The sequence below is a fragment of the Cavia porcellus genome, unplaced genomic scaffold (genome assembly GCF_034190915.1).
Source record: "Cavia porcellus strain 051 isolate PalLab524CR breed Dunkin Hartley unplaced genomic scaffold, mCavPor4.1 scaffold_8, whole genome shotgun sequence".
Classification (NCBI taxonomy): Eukaryota; Metazoa; Chordata; class Mammalia; order Rodentia; family Caviidae; genus Cavia; species Cavia porcellus.
In genome coordinates this window covers 63,048,357-63,070,461 of record NW_026947491.1, presented here as the reverse complement: position 1 = coordinate 63,070,461, position 22,105 = coordinate 63,048,357, and the positions used below count along the sequence as shown (strand labels likewise).

Genomic DNA, 22,105 nt, shown 5'->3' with positions numbered 1-22,105 from the left:
TTCTCACTGATTGCCCTAGATCAATCAAAGTGCCTTTGATCACTAGATCAAAGATATGTAAAACAAACAGAAATTAAATATGCCATGAATATCTACTGTATATTGTGAGATTATAGAAGACATAATCTTGTATCTATGAAAATTCACAAATTTCCGTAGAAGATAAAATATGTATATATGTCACACTAACAGAACAAAACAATTTTTTTATTATTTAAGAAAGAAAAAATAAAAACAATAATACAGAATTTCAAAACAAGGTAATAGAAGATTTACTTAGATAATAGTTAATATGTTACATATGGTTGTCTTCAAAGTAGTTGCTCAGAGTATAATATAGGCATGAAAAATTAATCAAACAATATAAGCACAAACTATTATTTTCAATGAATAGAAATTAGTAGTACAATTACACATATATATTTTTCCCTTCCTTTTTTTCTGTTTTCCCCCAACTCAGTTATACTTTCTTTTTGAACAATTTCTCCCTATTTCACAATGTCTATTGTACATTTTGGGTCTTATTTACTATTTCCATTTCTTACACTGGGGACACAATATGTATAAGTCTAATTTATTTGGTTTATGAGTACGGTCTCAAGTTGCATTCATTTACCTATAAAAGTTTGTCCTTCTTTATAGCTGACGAGCACTCCATTGTATAAAAATACGACATCTTTTTATCCATTCATCAAGTGATGGGCATTTGGGTTGTTTCTAAGATTTAGCCATTACAAATTGTGCTATATATGGGTGAACATATATTACTGTGGTATGATATTTTTAATTCTTCTGGGAAGATAGCCATAAGGGGAATAGCTGGGTCAAATGGAACCTCTAGTTCTAGTTTTTGAGGAAACCCCACACTGACTTCTACAGTGTTTGTACCAGTTCACACTCCCATCAACAGTGGAAAAGTTTCCTCTTCCCCCAACAACCCCACCAACATTTGCTATTGGTTGATTTCTTGATCTTGGCCATTCTTTCTCAAGTGAGATAGAATCTCAGTGTTGTTTTCATTTGCATTTCTCAAATGACCAATGATGTCAAACATTTTTCCATATATTTATTTTTCATTTTTATTTGAGAAGTGTGTGTTCATCTCAGATTTCCCATATTTATATGAGAAACATGTGTTCATCTCAGATTCCCATATTTCGATTGGGTCTTTGAATTTGAGATTTCTGATTTTTTTCAATTCTATATATGTTCTAGATATAAGTCCTTTGTCTGAGGGACAGTTGGCTAAAATGTTTTTCTACTCTGTAGGTTGTCTTTTCACTCTGTTGGTAATTCCTTCTGATGTGCAAAAACTTTTTAATAAGATCAAATCCCAATTGTTGATTCTTTGAAGTACTTTCTGTGCAGTTTGTGTTTAAGTCATGAATTTTCTACCTACACTTATGTCTTTAAGATTTCTGCCTATTTTGTCTTCCAGTAGATTTAGTGTTTCTATTTTAATATTTAGGTCTTTGATACACTTTGACTTTAATTTACTGCATGGTGATAAACATGGATCTAGTTTCAGTCTTCAGTGTGTACAAAAACCTGTTTTTTCAGCACCATTTCTTAAAGAGACTGTCTTTCTTCTAGTGAGTTGTGTGGCTCCTTTGTCAAGGATGAGGTGGCTGGGTGTATTTCTAGTTTTGTCTGCATCTTCTAATCTGTTCCACTGATCCTCAGGCCTGTATTTTTTTGCCAGTACCATGCTGATTTTATCACAGTAGCTTTGTAGTATTATTTTAGGACTGGGATCTTAATGCCCCCTAACTGGTCTTTGTTGTCCAGGATTGCCTTTACTAATCAAGGTCTCCTTTGGTTTTAAATGAATTTTTAGAATGTTTTCTCTGTATCTGTGGTTAATGTTATTTTGATCAGGTTTACATTAAATTTGTATAATACTTTTGGGAGTATGGCTATATTCACGATATTGGTTCTTCCTATGTAAGAGCAAAGATATCTTTCCATTTTCTGATATCTCTTTAATCTCCCTTTTCAGAATACTGTAACTTTCAATATATAGATCTTTTACTTTCTTTGTTAAATTGATTCTAAGTATTTCATTTTTTTGGATGCTATTGTGAAAGTCTTGTATCCCTAATTTCTCTCTCCTAGAGTTTGCTGTTTGTGTACAAGAATGATATTGATCTTTGAGTGTTGATTGTTTTATCCAGCAATGCTACTGAATTTGGTTATTAAATCTAGAAGTCTTTTTGTAGACTTTTTAGGGTCTTCTATGTGGAATATAATGTCATCTATGAATAATGATAATTTAACTTATTCCTTTCCTATTCTCATTCCTTTTATTTGTGTTGTCTATTTGCTTTGGATAATGTTTCCAGAACTGTATTGAATAGGAATAGTGATAGTGGACATCCTTGTCTTGTTCCTGATATTATAGTGAAAAGTTTCAGTTTTTGTCCATTTACTATAATGTTCACTTTGGTTTGTGATAGATGGCTTTTATCAGATTGAAGTAAAGACTATCCCGATTTTTCTGTAGAGTTTCTATCACAAATGAATGTTGGACTTTAACAAAAGCTTTTCTACATCTATTAAGATGATCATGATTTTTGTCTGGTTCAACAAGATTTGATTAGATGGTAAAACTACTATTGTAAGCACCTTAGAAGTTAGAAAGATACAGTGCACCATTTGGGCTGACTAATCAAAACACTATAGAGAAGGTAAAATTTGAGTTCAATTTTAAAATATAGATGGTACTTTTACTTGTAAAGACTGAATGGAGATATTTATTTACTTACTTACTGTAGTGGAAATTGAACCCATGTCCTCACATTTGCTAGGCTATATTAGTGAATTATGTTCCCAAGCCCTTGCATAGAACACTGTGTAACAAGAAAATTACATTAGGGTTCTCCAAGAAACTGAACCAATGGGATACATTGTGTTATGATTTAGATCAAGAATGACTCTCCAAACTCTTCAGAGGCAGGACTTTTGGAAGTGATTGGATCATGGGGCACTATACTTAAATGTGCTATTAAAAAGTGCAGCCCAGTTGGAAAATTTTGGTCACGGATCTTGTATTCCTGAATCAGTCACATCTTCTGTAGATTCTCTTTAGTTTATTGTAGGCTTACTCAATACTTTAAAATGAATATATGGATATGGAATATATTCATACATTCTATGGAAGAAATGTTTTTACAATTTCTTCACTAGATTGTCACTCTATTGACATTTTTATTTTACTTTTTTAAAATAAAAAATTGTATTTACTTAGAAGCATTCAGAATGTCAACAAAACAGCTGCAACTGTTTTTTTTTTTTGCAATTAGAGTGGTATGCAGTTAACAGAACAACAATTCTTTCATATAAGCTGCATCAGAGTCAACTGAAGATGAAAAACTATCATCCCTATATATAACTAATTTGTGCTATGCACCACAAGAATCTGCTTTAAATTTCCATGCCAATTTATAACCCCTGTACTGTACCAGACAAGATTAGTGACTATTGAAAATACCACAAGGATAGTGCTATCTAAAGACACCTTTGGTAGTGTGTTAACTATACAAAAAAGACACTGTACAGTTTAAAAACAAATCTTACACAGGCTTGCATTTCAAATTTCTTCAAAAGGAGTGAGTTGTGTAGTGTTGGGCGTGGGGGTTTAAATGCTTTGTAGACAAGAATAAAAACTGTACTAGAACCAACTTATTTATCATCTTCTTCCTTTTTTTTCTTGCTTTTTTCAGCCTTGACAACTCCTTTTTTGCTGCATCAGGTTTTTCTTTAGCTCGGTAGGCAGCAATGTCCTTTTCGTACATTTTTCTTCAGTTTAGTAGACTTCTTCTCATAAGGCTGCTTGTCATCTGCTGCAGTATTATTCCACATTTCTCCCAATTGCTTTGTGACATCACTAATGGAAAGGCCAGGATGCTCTCTTGTAATTTTTGGATGGTATTCAGAACAGAACAGGAAGAAAGCTGAAGGAGGCCTCTTGGGTGCATAAGGATCCTTGAACTTTTTGTTTCTTCCTTAGGAGAAATACAAGTTTCATTTCTCTTTCATAACAAGCTTTGTCTGTCTTTCCCATGTCTTCAAATTTTCCTTTCTTTGGCGGGCATGGTCTTCTCTGAGCACTCTGAGAAGTTAACAGACTCTGAGAAGTTAACAGAAGCATCTGGGTGCTTCTTGGCAAGTTTGCACGAAGAATGTGTATGGTGACATTTTGCTTCTTGGCTTCTTAGAATCTCCTTTGCCCATGCTCACTTGCTTTCCTCAGGGAGGCACGCAGTTGCCCCGTGCCTGCTTGGCTCTCACTTGCCTACTAAGCTATGGAGCTTAGTGCACTGTAGTGGCTGTGAGAGCGGCTGCCATACGCAGCCTCCTCAGTCTTACTGCTCTGAACATTACTCTTCTCTTTTCCTTTTTGAGGATAATTTCACTGGTATAGAGTTCCAAACTTATTTTGTAATCTTCTTTCAAAACTCTTCTTGTTTGTATGGTTTCTAATGGAGTCTGCTCTAATTTTTATCCATTTTCTTTTATTCGTAAGGTGTTATGTTCCTTTCAAAATGTTTCCTTTGCTTTCAGTTTTCTAAAATTTATGTATTATATGCCTAGTTGTGCATTGCTTTGGTTTTCACATTTATACTGTTTAAAATTTTTGGAACTTGGATCTGTAGTATAGTGCCTGCTGGTAACTAGGAATGTTATTGTTTATTATTGCTTCAAATATTTCTTTTGTTCTGCTTCCTCTTTTTTCTCCTTCTTTTATTGAATTTGCACATATGTTAAACTTTTTGTTATAGTGCCACCATTATTGGATGATCTGTTCTATTCTTTATTAATTTTTTCCTCTTTGCAATTCAGTTTGGAAAGTTTCTATAGAAACCTTTCTAAAATCACTGATTTTTCCTTAGCCACATTAAGTTTAAGGCAGTCAAGCCCACTGAAGGTGGTCTTCTTTACTCTATTTCTTTTTCTGGCATTTCCTTTTGATCCTAAGTTCTATCTTTTTGTTTATATTACCATGAAATTTTGCATTTGTTACTTTTTCCACTACAACTTTAACATATACTTTAAATCTTCTCTTATAATTCCAAGGTCTGTGACATACCTGAATCTGGCTCAGATGGATACTTTTTATTTTCAGACTGTATATTTTTGTATTTTTTATTATGCCTTATAATTTTAAGATAAAAGCTAGACGTGTTGCAACAAAAAATAGGAACTGAGACCAATAGGCTTTTAGCAAGAGGATGCAGCTACGAGGTGTGTTGCTAAAGTGTGTTACAGCTATGTGCTTTAAAGTTTTCTCGTGTTTCTTTTCCTCATCTCCATTCCTAAGGAATCATACGTGCTTTCCTTCAAGAGTCCCTTCAGCTGATTCTTCAGCTGTAAGTTGCTGTTATAGTAGAGACTTGCCAGTTTGGTGATAAGAGTACATAAGAGGTAATTATGAAAGTAAATTATTATTTTATAATAATTTAATTATTCTGTTACTGGGCAGTGCTTTGGTCTGCAGCCTTGACAAGTGTTTTCATCCTTCCTTCAGTGGTATAGCTTTTATCTCTTACTCTGTGTTCTCCCTGGCCACAATGTTTTCAACTATTTCTTATGCCTTTTTCTCTATTAACTTGTGGTGTTCCTTTCTCCTTTTCACTTAAACCAGGAAGACAACAGGGGGCTGGAGGAGTGGGAATTTTTTTTCCAACCTGAGATACCTTCTTAGAATTATACTCTGGCAAAGACTCTTTCTGGAGGGTATACTAGGTGTGGCTTGTAATTGTTATATTCCCCTACCCAGCTACCAGAACAAAGGGAATTTTCTGGCATCCTCACCAAGAAAAATTGGAAAGACTTCTAGAGACAAAGTTCATGAAACTGTAGAGTTTCCCAAGACACTATCTTTACGTGCTTCTCACTTTCATATTGGTCCACATTCAGTCTCAAGCAATTTATCGGCAACTTCTGATTTTCATGTGTTCCTGTCAGTTTATATTTCCTGTGATTTCTAGTGCAGTTGAACAGATACTAGCTACACTCATTCTCAGGAAGTTTGTGTCTCCCCAGATTTCAGGAAGTCATTTTGCTTCTAAGAATTAAGTTCTCTGATGAATCCTAAGAAAGTCACTTAGTTTTACTTTGTCCAGATTGTTCTTGTAAGGATGTAGTGGCAATATCCAAGCTTGAATGAAACCAGAGGTTTTCACTACTGACTTTTAAATTTCCATTGCAGTTTGGTTTTAAATTTCCATTGCAGTTTGGATAAGTAAAAAGGTGTTTGTCCAAGAACTATTGGGAACAGAGGCAGTTTTGGGCATCAGTAAATAAGAAAAATAGGAAAGCTTTATCAGTGAAATTTTAGCTGGGATATCTCCACTGAGGTGAAGAAATTTCAACTGTTTTCAATATCTGCATTACTCAACCTAAAATTCAAATTTCAGGAATCATGAAAACAAGTGTCAGGGGCAGCAGGAATTTCTAAGTGAGGAGATAAGTAACAAAACTATCCAAAGAACATGTACAACAGAATTAGATTACAAGATGTGCCTGTTTCTTGGGCTTGCTTTGCTCACAGCCTGTGGCATTCCTCGGCAGATGCTCCATGTTCCTGGTTTCTTGCCTTTGAAATTTGGGTGGAAATTCCCTTATCCTACATCTCTTGTACCCTGCTTGCCTATACAGCTAGTATAATGTGAACACCAAGCTCTGCTGTCAGTTTAAGCAGAAGCTGAACCATTTTGCACCACGACTACAGCAGTTTCTGAACACCTAGATGAGTGAACAGAGTGAACGGAATCTCAAAGAACCTATTTCCTGGGTGGCCTTTCTCAAGCAAGGAGCCCAGAAGCTCTCTTCTCAAATGAAATGTTTACATATTGCATCTTTAAGCATGTCATGGGTGAGGTCTTGATAATTTCTGAGATACCTTTGAGGTATCTTTCTTTTTATCCTTGTTCAGAGTACTTGGTTTTTTATTAATGGTGCTTAATCTCTTTATCAACCACAGTGCCTATAGCCCTAACTTTATACTTAATCTTTTTTGGCTAAAATTCAAGTGTTTCCAGTATTTCTGTCCTGGGTTTGTTGTTGTTGTTGTTCCCTATCTATTCTATAAATCGGATTAAAAGCAGCCAATGGAGATCATGCAACAACCTTAATGTTGGGTTACTTGAAATTTTCTTCACCAAATCAGTTAGTTCACAACCCTTAAACTAGCTTTCCACAAAGTCTTAGGACATAGACAAAATATAGACATTTTTGCCAGAATATAGCATATATGACCTCTGTCTATTTGACTTCATTCCCAACTTAAACCTTTTGAGTCTGGTGTTTATTGTCTGCATTCCGATAAGTATTTTTGGTCATCTGAGCTCTAATTAGAATCACTTACCAGGCTCTGCTTACAGTATTCTAGGGCTTCTCTAGGCTCCTCTCTCCAAACTTTTCCAAATACCTCCCCCAAACCAGTTCTAAACTACCAGGTCGATATAGTCATAGTAAGAACCCCAATTCTGGTACAAATTTTCTGTATTAGTCTCTTTCACAAAATACTTGACCCCTGCAGTTTAAAAGAGGCGAGGTTTAATTGAGCTCATGGATTCAGTCCCTGGTTGGCTCTCTCTTAGGAAAAAATATCTTCATAGAAGAGAATGATGGAAGAAAACTGCTCAAACCACAGCAGCTAGGAAGTAGAATAGGGGAATAACATTAGAGGAAAAGGGACTCAGGACCTGATATATCCCCAAGGTCATGCCTCCATGACTCATTGAAACACACACAGAAATGTGCTTTACTAATCTTCTAGGCAGCTCCCAAGCCAATCAAAATGACACGTATGGTTGTCTGGCACAAGCAATAAGCCAATTATTACGAGGACAAGGACGTTCAAAATAAGAATGTATGTAGCTCAGTGATAAAGGTTCATTCATTCATTCATGAGGTTTGGGGCTTGATCCTTAGCAAGAAAATAACTCTAAAATTCAGCAATCTAAGGAACTAAAAATATTTTTAAAAGTGATTTTACATGTAAGAATACATGGAGCTAATTAAATACAGCATAAAATACTTGTAATGAACAAATATATAAGGCTTGTCAAGAGATTTAGAAAGTTCTGGTACCCTCTGATTATTGTAAACATGTTTTTTATTGAATACATACAAATTTTTTGGATTATTGTTAAAACATCACTAAGATCTATAATATTGTATGATTAATATGAATAATTGTTTACTTTAAAAATTATTGCTTCTGAGTGTGGGTATATGCTTATAATCTCAGCTATTCTGGATGAGGTAGGTTTATAAATTTATGGGGCAACTGAAGGAGGTCCTGTCTCAAAGGAAAAAAAGGCAATGAGGATGTAGCTCAATGGGTTCAATCTCCCATATCATGCCCCCTCATTATTTCTTTACACATATTTTTATTTTATAATATTTTGTGGTTTTTTTAATGAGGTATCAGTATTTTTTTTTAAGTTTAGTGATCTGTTGTACTTCATAGTCACCACTGGCAATAATAAGGTATTGTCTATTTCAAAATAGCTAAAATAGATTTTATAATATTATTTCGTTTATTAGTACATGTTTATAGTATAATAAACAGGTAAACTAAGACAGATTGGAGTCATAATTTCTGACTCTTAGTACTCTAAATGTCATAGTCTGTTGGTTTTTCTCTGTAGCCAAGGGCTTGCATTTGAAATCCCAACAAAATTCAATTTAAAACTATAAATTTCTTCTCTGATAAAAGAGAAGCAATCAAACATAATTATAGTAAATTTTCTTTCTCATTATTCCTCAGGGAGCTTGGATTTAAGTCACACTGTGGAGACTAAACTGTCCTTTAGGGAATAAAAAGTTCAAACATTACTGAAATAAATTTTTAAAAGGAAAAAGACAAAAAAATCCCCCAGGTTTTTGACTATAATGCTTTGTAGATGCTATAGTGAGAGATCTGTAATAAACTAGTATTCTGTTAGCTTTATATTTTTTTGAGAAAATGAAGCATCTGTAGAACAGTTCAACTGGTATTGAGGTATTTTTAGTGAAAATACTACATACTTAGGAGAAATCTAGTAACAACATTTAAAGGAAAAAAACCTCAGACCATTTCTTTATCTATATCAAGAATACAACAAGATAAACATATCAATTTAAACCTTTAAGTTAGAATAAATAAGTGTGTTTGATTCAAAACTACTGAATCAAGCACAAACATAGCATTCCATAGCAGGCTAAAATGATACACATTTTGTATCTTTACTTTAGGCCCTACCTGTTAGAGTACTAAGTCATTTTTTTCTGAGAGTAGAAACTTGTTTCTAAATAGCTCCTTATCTTTTCCTCTTTCTTATTGTATCTTCCTGATGTAATATGAAATCAGTATAATAAAAAGGCAGTCATCACCTCTGATAACTACAAAATCAAATGTCAGTGTTGATCTCAAAAGAAGTCAAACATAGATAACAGTTACATTAACTAAGACTTTTTTTTGTACCAGAAATAAAACTCATGACCTTGTGCTTGCCAGGAAGGTGTTGTGCCACTGAGCTATATCCACAGCAAGATATTTAAATACTGTTAATTTTTTAAAAATTGACAGGCCATTAGATCCAAATGCCTTGGATCTCTGTGTAAGAAAACTTTAGTCCATTTCAATATAAACACTAAAACAAAATGAACTTAGCCAATGAGAAATTACCAACCAACTTTGAACTGAGCAGAAATCAACAGTAAACCTTATCTAGGGACTTTCCATTTTAATCAATCAAATATATTTTTTGTCTTGCTTTCTTAAATAGTTTATAAAAATTTCCCCCTTGTGTCCTACTAGTGGAGTGCTAAACTGCTTGCAGGGTGATTCATAAATTGCTATCTGCTCAAACTCTTCAAAATTTTCATGTGCCAAAGTTTATCTTTTAACTGTTCACAATTATTTGATTCAGAATATATTTCCTATCACTTTGTATGTTTTGTTGCCATCAGACAGTAACTCTCTGCAGAAACACTGATGAGTGTTTCTGAGCTATGTAATGTCTATGATTATATACATTCATACATTCATCAAATATTTACCTATTATTTAAATGTTCAATAAACATGTGAAAAGATGCTTACCATCATTATTTATTGTAGAAATGCAAATCAAAGCCACAAGAAAACACTACTTCAGACCTGCCAGGAAGGCTTAAAAGAAAAAAAAAGGACAGACAGTAACAAGTGTTGGTGAGGAAGTGGAGCAATTATAGCTTTCACTCCCTATTGATATCCTATCAGTGGTATTAGAAAGTAATGCAAACAATTTGCAAAAAAAATTGGCAGTTTTTCAAAATGTTAAAGGTAGAGTCACTTGCAGCCTAGTAAGTAGGATCCAATAGTTTCATCCCTAGTTGTGTACTCAAAAGATAGAAAAACCTATATCCACACTAACATGTATATATGATTATATATAGCATTATTTTCATTGTGGTCCTAAAGTAGAAACAAATGTCCACAATATGATCAATAAATAAAATATGATATATTCATATGATAGAATACAGAAATAATGTACTGATACATGCTACAGCATGGGCAAACCTTGAAATATTATGGCAAGTAAAATAAGTTGGACATTTATATAAAGTATTCAGAATAGGCAAATCTATGCCAATAAAAAAAATGGGTTAGTGATTTTCAGGGGCTGGGAAGAGGGAGAGAATGCAAAAGTAATTGCTAATGAATGAGTAATTTCTTTCTGAGGTAAAAATGCTATAAAATTATATAGTGGGTTACAGCTATACAACTTAGTTAATCTATCAAAATGATTTGCATATTTTAAAAGGATGAATTAAATTGCATTATTTCTGTTATTCTGTATTACTGTCCATTCTGTGCTAGAAACTTTTATAAGTTCTAAAAATAATGTAAAAAATGTGCCAAAGGTCCTGGTCTCAAAAAACTTGAACTAAAGAGAAAAATCTGTTGGATCTAAACTTGTGTCCTTATAGGCTACATATATTAGAGTTCTGCCACTTTTGCCAAGGGAAAATTTGGTAAAGTCACATATTATCAGAGAATACAGAATTTCAAGAAGATAAGACTGAGAAAAATCATCAGACACTGCAGAGAAGTAAAAAAAAAGATGAAAATATATCCTTTGTGTTTGACAGTTAGAAGGTTTATAATCTGTACAATGTTTTGGCTAATATCTAAAATGACCCCCGTGGGGCCAAGGATATAGCTTAGTGGCACAGTGCCCGCCTAACAAGCACAAGGTCATGAGTTCAATCTACAGTACAAAAAAAAAAATTAAAATGAAATGAAGTTACTTCTAAAGCCTCATGTGTTTGGATGATGATTGGATTTGGGGGACATTATAGTTGACTTGCTATTAGGGGATAAGGTTTGGTTTAAAAAGGCAGGTCACTGTGGCTGTGACCATGAAGGATATATCTCTTTTCCTGGCTTCTTCCCTTGCTCTCTGCTTCTTAGCCACCATTATGTGAGCAGCTTTCTTCTGCCAGCTTCTTCCTTCATGACTTCCTATCTTAAAGTCTACCAACAATTGACTAACATCATGAGTATTTTGAGTATTTTGCCCTGGCAACAAAGAAAGTGACTAAGACAGATTTTTAGTAGCAGAAGTCAGTGATTGTTGTGATTCTACCTGACTATGTAGTTTAGAAGCTGGAAAGGTTTGGAGATGCTGGTTGGGGAAGTAGATTTAGAATGCTCAATCCAACATTGTTAGAGTTCAACAGACAAGAATGTTCATAAAAAAGCAAACTCTAAAGACCAGATTCAGGAAGTTTAAACAGGAATAAAGGACTCCACTGGCAGCACTGCCTATGTGTGTTGCATTCTGGCAGATTTGTCTACATTTTGTTCATGTTCTGAGACTTTGTGGGAGACTGAGATTAAGGATGGTAGACTAATTAATACGGCAGAGGAAATTCCTAGGCATTGTTGAGGCTGTGCTGCAGATACTGTGGGGGGGTTTTATCCAGGTTTATACTGAAAATCAGAAGCAAAAGCCTGTTGGGCAATTGTCTAAAAGGGAAAGCAGTGGCCGTTTATCTTTTATCATGATTTGAAACCCCTATTGTTTTCATCATTCTGTTTAGTTTGGTTTTATTCTGTTTCAGTTTTTCTTCTTGTATTAGATTATATGGTATGGACAGCTATTCCAAAGATAGCAGGATATATTGTGATAGTCATTTTTTATTTCCTATTAACTTGATTTTGAAGCCCTGTATTGTTTTCACTGTCTTGTTTTGACTGATTTTACTCTATTCTGTGTTGTTTGCTAGTATCAAGTCTGAGGATATAGGCAACTACTTTGAAGATAATAAGATTCACTATGACACCCATTCTGCTTTAACTATTAACTTCTTTTGAAGTCCTGTAATATCTCCAAGGTTTCATTTTTATTGGTTTTGTTTTGTACTGTTTTGTTCAAATTTATGATACCTGATGAAATGAGCAATTCTTTTGAAGATAGCAAGAGGCATTTATGGTAACCATTGCTGATCACATTGTATTTTGTTTTTACATCATGTACTATTTCATCCTTTTGTTTTGACTGCCTCTATTTTGTTTTGTCACATTTGGTTTTATTCTCTTTTTAAAAAATAATATGAAGTGAATGGGTAATAAAACCCAAAAGTGTAATTGTTATTATAAAAAAGAGAGGAAAAGAAAGTGCTCTAAAGGATATAACTGAATGTATGTTTAAGTGTGTAAGATAGATAACCATATTACTAAGTTTTTGTTGGACTGTTGAACAGAACTTTTTACAGTTTCATTATTTGAATGTCCACTTTGTCACTTTGTATGCTTTAATTTTGTAACTTTGACGACTATTTCTAAGATGACAATATGTTTCTGTTTTCATTTTTTTCTCTTTAAATAAATTTTTTTAAAAATTGGGAACGTTTTCAGTTTCACTATAAAAAAGAGCCTGCAAAGTAGGTTCTAGGGAAGAGAACTTGGTTACTAAAAAGATTAGCATTAAAAAGAAGCCAAATATTTTATTATTTTTTAATTTTATTTTGAAGGTAGTAAAAATACAACAGAATAAGACAGAACAAAGCCAATCGAGACAATGCAATGAAATTGGTATAGACTTCACAGCAGGATACTGGGATAGTAGTAATAGGTACTATAATATATCTTCACAATATCTTCACAATATTTATCCAGTCAGTTAGGTTTAGTGAAATCAAACCAAAATCAGAACATTATAAAACCAATTGAAAGAGAGTATTGAATAGAGCAAAACAAACATAACAAAACAAAACAGTGTAAACAACCTTTGCCTTCAAACAAGATAAGGAGTAAATCCCTCATATGTGCTATATTGCATATGGTCATCCTCCCAAAAGACGCTGAAATATCTATCCGCAGTTGCTATGGCAGGAAAGAGGAGAGTTTGATTCTCAGCCTGCATGCCTGTAGGCTCACGGGAACTGGTGGTTCTTCTCCTGCCTGTGCTGGGGGGGGCGCTTACCAAGAGGGCAGGAAAATAAGCTGCCTAAGTTCCACCATGACCAGATCTCAGGAGCACTGGTTCTCCTCCTGGCCTGTGCCAGAGTGCTTACCAAGAGGGCGGGAGAATAAGCTGTCTAAGTTCCATCATGACCGGATCTTGGAAGCACTGATTCTCCTCTTGGCCAGCACCGGGGGCGCTTACCAAGAGAATGGAAGAACAAGCTGCATAAGTTCCACCATGGCTAGATCTTGGGAGCTGGTGGTTCTCCTCCTGGCCCACCTCAGGGGTGCTTACCAAGAGGGCTGAGGAATAATATGTCTAAGTTCCACCATGGCCGGATCTTGGGAATGCTGGTTCTCCCAATACTTTTCATTGGGAAATAGAAAAAATGGCTTTAAGACATATGAGAAATCAGCAAGACCTCTTCCTTTGCAGATTCAAAAATGTAAACTTTTTAATGGAGAAGAGCTCCAAGGCACTGTGCTCCAGAAGGGTCACCTAGAACATAGATTCTCTAGAATTCAGTTCCCAATGCTCAGCTATGCAGGTACTCAGAGGTAGTCATGATTCAAGGTGACTTGGCTACTGCTTGAACTGGTGGCAGATCTCAGAATCATCCATGTCATGCTGGTTTTACAGACATACAGAATGCAAGAGTTGTGGGGGCAGGTTTCAGAAGATCTGGGTGGTCAGATAGTGTCCCCTGAAAGGGCAGTGTGCGAAGCTGCGAGAGTGAAGCCAAAAGAGCAGTGAAGACCCCAGAAAGTTGGGCCAGGGACATGAAATGCCTGAAGCCACGAGGAGTAAGCCCAAGACACCATTGGGGGAACATCCACTGGTAAAGCCATTGCAGTAGGACCAACCAACTTGATGGAGCTTGTATCTCACCACAGCTTATGCTGAGCACTGTACATAGAGCTGAAGTATTTAATCTTTCCCTACTGGGTTTTAGTTTTGCTTTGGTTTAATACTCACCTGTTCTCTTCTTCATCCCTTTTGGAACAGGAATGTTTTCTCTATGCCATTATATGTTGGCAGTGTTTAATTTTCTTTTTGAATTTTATAGGAGCTCACAGCTTAGAGATTGCTTTGCATCTCAGAGGATATTTTGGATTTGGACTTTTTAGCAATGCTAGAGCTGTCAAAACTTTGGTAATTTTAAAGTTGGATTAAATGGGTTTTTGCATAAAGAGATGTGCATAAATCTTTTGGGGGGCCAGGGGAAGAATTTTATGACTTATATTTAAGATCACTCTAAAAGCCTCATGTGTTTGAGAGATGATTGATTTATGGGGGCATTATGGATGACTTTCTATAAGAAGATAGAATCTGGTTGGAAGAGGCAGGTCACTGTTGCTGTGACATAGAATGATATATTTCCCTTTCTGGCTTCTGCTTTTGCTTTCTGCTTCCTAGCCGCCTAACAACTTTTCTCTGTTGGACCCTTTCACCATTACTTTCTGCCTTGGTTCTGGTGAACTACAGACTAAGAACACGACCTGAAATAAACTTTTCTTTCTTTAAATTGTGACTATCAGGTATTTTGTCTCATTGACTAGAAAAGTCACCAAGACATACATTTTCAATGAAAAAGTAAGGTTAGAAGCAATTTTACAATGGTTGTACATAGCATAATGCATACCAGTTGCTAAAATATTTGTTAAACTGAATTGACAAATAAGCATACTGTGAAAAATAAAAACAAAAAATATAAATTATGCATACAAAGTCTGTGTGAGAGGGAAAATGGTGGTTTAAGGATAAATATGAGTAAAGGAAATCTAATTTTAATATGATAAATTAAGCTTTTGTCCAAAAATTACCAATAGAGAAGAAAAGTTTCAAATGGTGAGAGAGGGAGAGAGAGACAGACAGACAGACAGACACACACACACACACACACACACACACACAGAGAGAGAGAGAGAGAGAGAGAGAGAGAGAGAGAGAAGATCTGAAAAAGTTTGGGTGGTTTAGTATCAATAACAGAGTAATTAGCCATGCATAGGTGATGCACATCTTATTCTCTGTGAAGAAATTAGACTTTATATAGATGGTAGTGCAGGTTTATCTTCAGGGATTAGTAAGAAATTAGGGAAATAGTATCTAATGGTCTTTAACTTCTTTTTAATCAAGCAGCTAAATCATCTACAAAAAACAAAGATGTACTATAGGGAGCCAAAGAAGGAGGCTTGAAGATATCAATGAAAATCTGAAAAACAGTTGTAAGGATTGGGAATAAAAACTTACAAAAACAAGGGAATCCAAAAGTCATGGCTTATAACATCAAACCTGCCACAAGCTGCTTGTGTTAGCTAATTATAGGAGACATGACATAACTGAGCCTAATTGCTCATTAATTGCCTTCTCACAGGGATGACATAGAGAAGAAAAAGACAATGTTTAGATGTAAAAAATTACATTTTAAGACATAAATACAGTGAAATGAACCAATGACTCCAAGATGTTGCTCTGGGCTTCTGAAGAGATTGATACTAAGGAAGAAGATGATAAATTCATGTCCCATGCTGTCCTCACCTGCAGGATGGTATCTAATATAACAAGAATAAACAAAAAATATTTGAACAGGATAATGAGAAAGACCCTGTGATTTGAGCAAACTACTGTTCTAATATCTAGGGGAAACATTCTCCAAGGATAAACACAGCAGACTTTTCATATTCACTAATGTAAATTTAGCTTAATGAAAAGAATTTCATGTTATGAGTAGAAAATGTGACTAGAAATCATTATAATAGCATTAATGATAGAATAACTGAAGTATGAATAGTCTAAAGATGCCATTACTGAGAATATTAACCCATTGCTGTAAGGCAGAATTATAAGGAATTGAGAAATTGGGTGATCTGCTTCTGGAATTCCACTTCTGGGGAATCCACTTCTGGTCCTTGAAGAAGGACCTGAGTTTTGTGGAGAAGAGGGAAGGGATGGTATAATGTTAGATTAAGAACATAGGTAGATTGCTCAGCAGGTAATTTCCCTATTGACTATGCTTCAAAACAACTTCTTATCTGATACTCAATGTGTTATTCTGACTTTGAATACCAGTCATGTTTTATTTCTGGCTTGGACAATTGCAAACATTAATGTTGGAACCATCTGAGTAGTCTGAGAATCCTTCAGAAACAGGAGATTGGAATTAGTACAGTAATATAAAACAAAATGAGTGTGATATCAATTGGGGTTGAGATACGTGTAAGTTCAATTATTCATAATTGAATTTTGGACTAGATTAACTACCATTTATTGAGTACCTGTGCTATGCCAGATACTTTGGTACGTGTTTTATTTGATTCACACAATAACAAGGTAAGTATTGAAAATGATGGAAAATGAAGTGAATTAGATACATTCCAAACACTTGACTATTTAACATAATGGGAAGTTCCAAACAGGCATGTTTGTACAGGAAATGCTTGGTAAGTCCAGGGATAAGGAGATGGTGTCATTTACTTTGGGCTTCATAGCAGAGATTAAGACTTGAGTAAAATGTGGGGTATTGGTAGAGAAGTAGTCATAAAAAGCTTGTCCTCAACTTGCTACCTTTTCAATCACTAGCTGATATCACTATGCTAAACAAATTAAAAGAATCTAGAATCTCATGGAGCTTGCATTTTAGTGATTTAGATACATTATAAACAAGTAGACAAATGTCATTTCAGATTGTCATATGGCTATGAGGAAATTGTGGTAGCGAAATGGGGAAGTTACCTTCGAGTGATCTGGAACAGCTTCTCCCAGTAGGCAAAATTTGAGAGATCCTCCAATACCGTGAAAAAGTCAGCCGTTTGAAGGTCTGGCAGAAAACATTTCAGATAAACAAAGTAAACATTTGGGAATTACCTAACTCCTTTTAGCATTTAAGCACTCTGTGGTAGTTTGTTTCTAAGATTCCTTTGTACATATATTGGGTAGCTTGTTATGGATTTTTCAGTTTCATTCCAACTCTTACAGAGAGATATTTCTCTAGCTGTGGCAGGTTATTTACAAAGACAGCTAGCCACCACAGTCCTTCCATTTGTATATAGGCCCATTTTTGCAACTGTGATTTTACTATTTCTCTCTAAATCTTTTCTCAGAACCCATTGGTCTGGGAAGTCCTGTGACTTTGCTTTTCCATTTATGGAATTTAGAGAAAGTAACATTGTGAGACTTCTGAGCCTAGACATCAGGAAACCTCTGAAGCTTTTGCTTTTGCCCTCTTGGAATGCTGCTTTTACCACATGAGCAAGCCCCAGCCAGTCTCCTTGAGGTTCAGAGACCACAAGAAGACAGAGGCCCAGTGAAAGCCATCATCAACCACCAGATTTTTGATTAAAGCTGTCTTGGACCATGAATCCTAAGTGACCACCAGATGATAGTATCCTCATGAGTGTTCTCCCATGAGGTCAGCAGGTGAATCACTCTTGTGAACCCAGTTCAAATTTCTGATTTACAGAATTATGTGCAAATAAAATGGTGGTTGTTTTAAGCCACTGTTTTTTATACAGCAATGGCTCATTAAGAAACTGACTATGCTCTCAAAAAAATCTTTGTTTTGAATTCTATGTATTCTTACTCTGTCCTTAAAGCTTCTATAAGAGGTCACTCAAAAAGTGCCAGAAAATATTATACTATGCTTTCACTCACTTTAAAAGTTATTTCACTTCAAGTTATTTCATCAAAATTGAAACATTGGTTCTACATGTGAATGATTCTTCCTGCATTATGCCAAACTAACAGGCATATTATTCTGCTAAACATGAATGGACAGATTTAGAGCCCTTTCTTGCTGTTTCCAAGCTCTTGCTTTTCTGTATTGTGGTGGTTAATTGATTAATTGTGAACTTGCGTGGGGAGCGCCCACCTGAATGAGTCATCATTGTTCTGGGCATGGAAGACCCACTGTAGCTTCTAGTGCCCACCCTTCAGCCTCCTGGCAGAGACCGCTTGGTCTTCCATTGTGGGTTTTTCAGCCTCTTGATGCATACTCATACAAGATATTGCCATGGGTTCCACACTGTAACTGGATCCTTTGGATTTCTAGCACCAGACAGATCTTTTGCTCTCTTCTACATTTGACTCTGTGGCAGCCATTGTAGCCCAATCTTATAAATCTTTGTGTCCTGCATTAAATATGATTCAAAGCACATGCAGTCTTTTGAAGAGCTTGACCCAGTCCTTCAAGCTCTTATAAGCACAGATACATTTAGCAAATGATCTGAATTCCTGCCTTAGGAACCTTCTTTGTGATATGCCACTCACCAAGAATGAATATCTATTGTTCTGAGTACTGGACCCTTAACTACTTTTATCTATTGATTCCTGGTGTTTCAGATACTAGCTAATAGTTGACAAAGTAGTTAGTAGTCAAAGGCAATTTTCAGTTGAAACATTATGAAAGTATAATTGAGAAAAACAGAACCCACATTAATGAAGAAATCATATGTAGTTTTCTGTACTATGTAGAACTGATCTTAAGTACTAAATCTAGGAAAGATCTGAAAACATTGGTTATGTTTTTCCACTTATATATTTATAACCTATTTATGATTTTCCAGTGCTCTAGTTATGTTTGTTTTTTGCTACTGAACAGATTCAGGCTGAATAATTCTTCTTCAGTTTTAGAGGATGCCCACTAGAGCTCATTTTAGATACCTTCTCTCTTTGTTGGAACTTTACTGGAGCTAATTCCTGGGACTACAACTATGATGGTATTTTTATAAGGATTTTTATAATTTGATGAGTAGAAATCAGTTTCTAATATGAATGGCCACTGAGAAGTCTCATGTCTTATAATCCCTCCACTCTGTGGTTATATAATGTGTATCATTTGATAAATATTCCTTTTCCATTATCTTGTCATTATCAACCGTGATGAAAACTATTGATTTGCTAGTCCATTGGGGAATTTGTGAGGTTTATCTGAGCAAAGGCACTTACACATGGGTTGCGGTGATCTCTCAAGTGATTTCTCTGTTGTCTATGCTATACCATGACTGATTTTTTTAACACTAGAATTTCTGAATAATATCACAGCCTTCTTTGACTACCTTTTTTTTCTGTTTCTAAGCTTTTGTACCTTTTTAACCTTTCAACTTCCCACTTCTTGAAGAACAGTTCTCAGTTTAGTGTAGGAATAAATGGCATTTCCTGAGTTCATTTGTTGAAACTATTCTATAATACCCTGAGTTATATATTCAGATTTCCACACTTCCCCATATGCTTTTGGTGATTAATTACTCACACATTCTTTAGGAATAATGTTTTAAAAATGTCTTTTAGTTATGGTATTATAGTGCATGAACCTGCAAGCATTTTTAGATGGGACAGATAAATGCCACTTAAGTGCAGATTTACAAAAGGTAAATATTTATAGATTTGTATATCTATACAATTTTATTCCAAGATTTTTTAATGATTCCACCTTATTAAATTCTATATGTCAGTTTCCACGTCAATCTACATACCCAAAGAAAGTAAAGTCTGTATGTGAGAAAGACATTTACATTCCCCATGTTAATGGCAACACTATTCATAGTAGCCAAATCTAGAATCAATGTAGATGTATGGATGAATAAAGAACGTATGATATAAATGTATACATGTGAATTTTTCAGATATAAAAAAGAACGAATCCTGTCACTTATTGCAAAATGAGTAAAACTAAAGAACATTTGATTAAGTGAAATAAACCAGACACAGAAAGCAAATTCTTTCTCATATGCAGAAGAGAAAAAAAGTTGATCTTAAAGTGGAAAAGAATAGGATAGTGATAACTAGAGACTAGGGAATAGAAGAAGTCTGATTAGTGAGTACCAAAATACAGTTAGATAAGAGGGATAAGTTCTAATGTTCTACCCCACTGTGAGGTGATTATAGTTTACAGTTAGCTGTAGTATTTTATGAAGAATCAGAAAGCTGAAGCTCCACACATAAAGAAATAGGGGCTGGGGATGCTCAGCGGCATAAGCGCCTGCCTTGCAAGCAGGCAGTCATGAGTTCGATCCCTGGTACCGATAAAAAAAAAAGAAAAAAAGAAAAAAAGAAAAAGACAAAAAAAAAAAAAAAAGAAATTATGAGACAGAAATGCCAATTAACTTGATTTGATTGCACATTGTATACAAATATTTGAAAATCATACCATTCCCCATAAAAGGTATAACTGTTATATGTTAATTAAAAAGAAAAAGAAAAGTTAAAAAAATAAAATGTTTCAGTGCCAGATTATCAGTGGTGGTGGCTTTTCTGGAGTTTATGTGTTATAATAGGAAAATAATCACTAAATTATTACCAATTGAAGGATAAAAGGGAAAGAGCAGAATGAACTACAAATATATATGGGATTTTAGGTCTAAATTTTAAGACATTTGAGAGAGTAGGAAGATAGTGCTTTCTATTTAAGAGGTCTTCCTTTAGTAAAGAAAATAAACTCTAGAACAGTATTCCAAATTTACAGGTAAGATGTGGTCAGGATAATAATTTTAATTACACATCTTACATGTTGCCATTGTGAAAAACTAGTATGATACAGAAGCATGTAGAGCATTAAATTAAATATCTCTTATTTTATTTTGGGTTCCACCAAAAGCAAACACTGAGAAACTTGAGTATAAGTACTGTGATTGATAGGTGATCCTAGGAAGCAAATGAATCAAGTGAAATAGGGAAGAGAGAAAGGCCAATAAATGGTATAAATAGGTTGCTATTATAGATAACTGAAGCTCAGTCCAACCGTGGATCTTCTGAAGAATTTTGTAGAATTAAAGAAATGTACTTAACAATTGTTTCCCTAAACACTGTTCTTCCCTTTGATCTATTTGTTTACTTTTTTTTGATACCAAGATTGAACTCATGACCTCAAGCTAAAGCTAAATCCCCAGCCCCTATTTATTTACTTTTAGCTAATCTTATCTTACTGTTTTATTCTAATTGCTATGTGTTTTCATTTCCAGGAGAATAAATTCCCTTCTCTATTATTATTCTTTTTTAAACTTAATAATGTTCATAAGTGTTCATAAATTTTCATCTATGTAATTATTAGAATATGATAGTAAGATGCAATTTTAAAAAGTTCTCATATTGGAGGTATAGTTCATCAATACTTACCATGGATTCTATCTTAAGACCACACACACACACACACACACACACACACACACACACACATGCACACACTGGATCAGAATTGCTTTGCTTTATAATTTTGAGTCTTCCTATCCAGAAACATGATATATCTCCACTTAGTTGGTTATTTTATGTATTTGTATAAGTTCTAGTTTTTTACATAAAACTTTTTCACTTCTTGTTTCAATTATCCCTCAATTTTTCTCCTCCTTTAGAAAAGACAAGAATTTATTATAATAAGGGTACACGAGTTTCAAGAGAATCTTGCAGTTAGAGCGAAAAACTGATTTTTATAAGGGTTTGAGGATACAGAAAACTCTATGCAACAGATATGATTTTCTAAAGCATTTCTCCCTTGGATCACTTAGCATCTGTGGGTTTTCTGGAAACACCTTTATTTTGTTTAATATTACATTTACAATTGAAATTTTGACAAGACTACTTTGGCTTATGGAAAGTCTTTAGATTTAGGTGAAAAAGTGATAAGGAGATTGGGGCTCATAGGAGTAATAACATGCTTTGACATCG

General features: G+C 34.7%; 2 long non-coding RNA genes and 1 pseudogene across 9 annotated transcripts in view; 1 reads left to right on the top strand and 2 right to left on the bottom strand.

Moving 5' to 3' along the window:
• The window catches only part of LOC111758592 (uncharacterized), a 272,253-nt gene that overhangs the window by 68,569 nt on the left and 181,579 nt on the right, over positions 1-22,105 (top strand). The gene's annotated exons all lie outside the window — the stretch shown is intronic.
• LOC100720811 (high mobility group protein B1-like) lies at positions 3,554-4,377 on the bottom strand (annotated as a pseudogene).
• The window catches only part of LOC134477360 (uncharacterized), a 53,918-nt gene continuing 48,986 nt past the window's right edge, over positions 17,174-22,105 (bottom strand). Inside the window, exon 3 of the long non-coding RNA XR_010049375.1 lies at positions 17,174-17,267. This is a non-coding gene — a long non-coding RNA (uncharacterized LOC134477360). The remainder of the gene's footprint in view (positions 17,268-22,105) is intronic.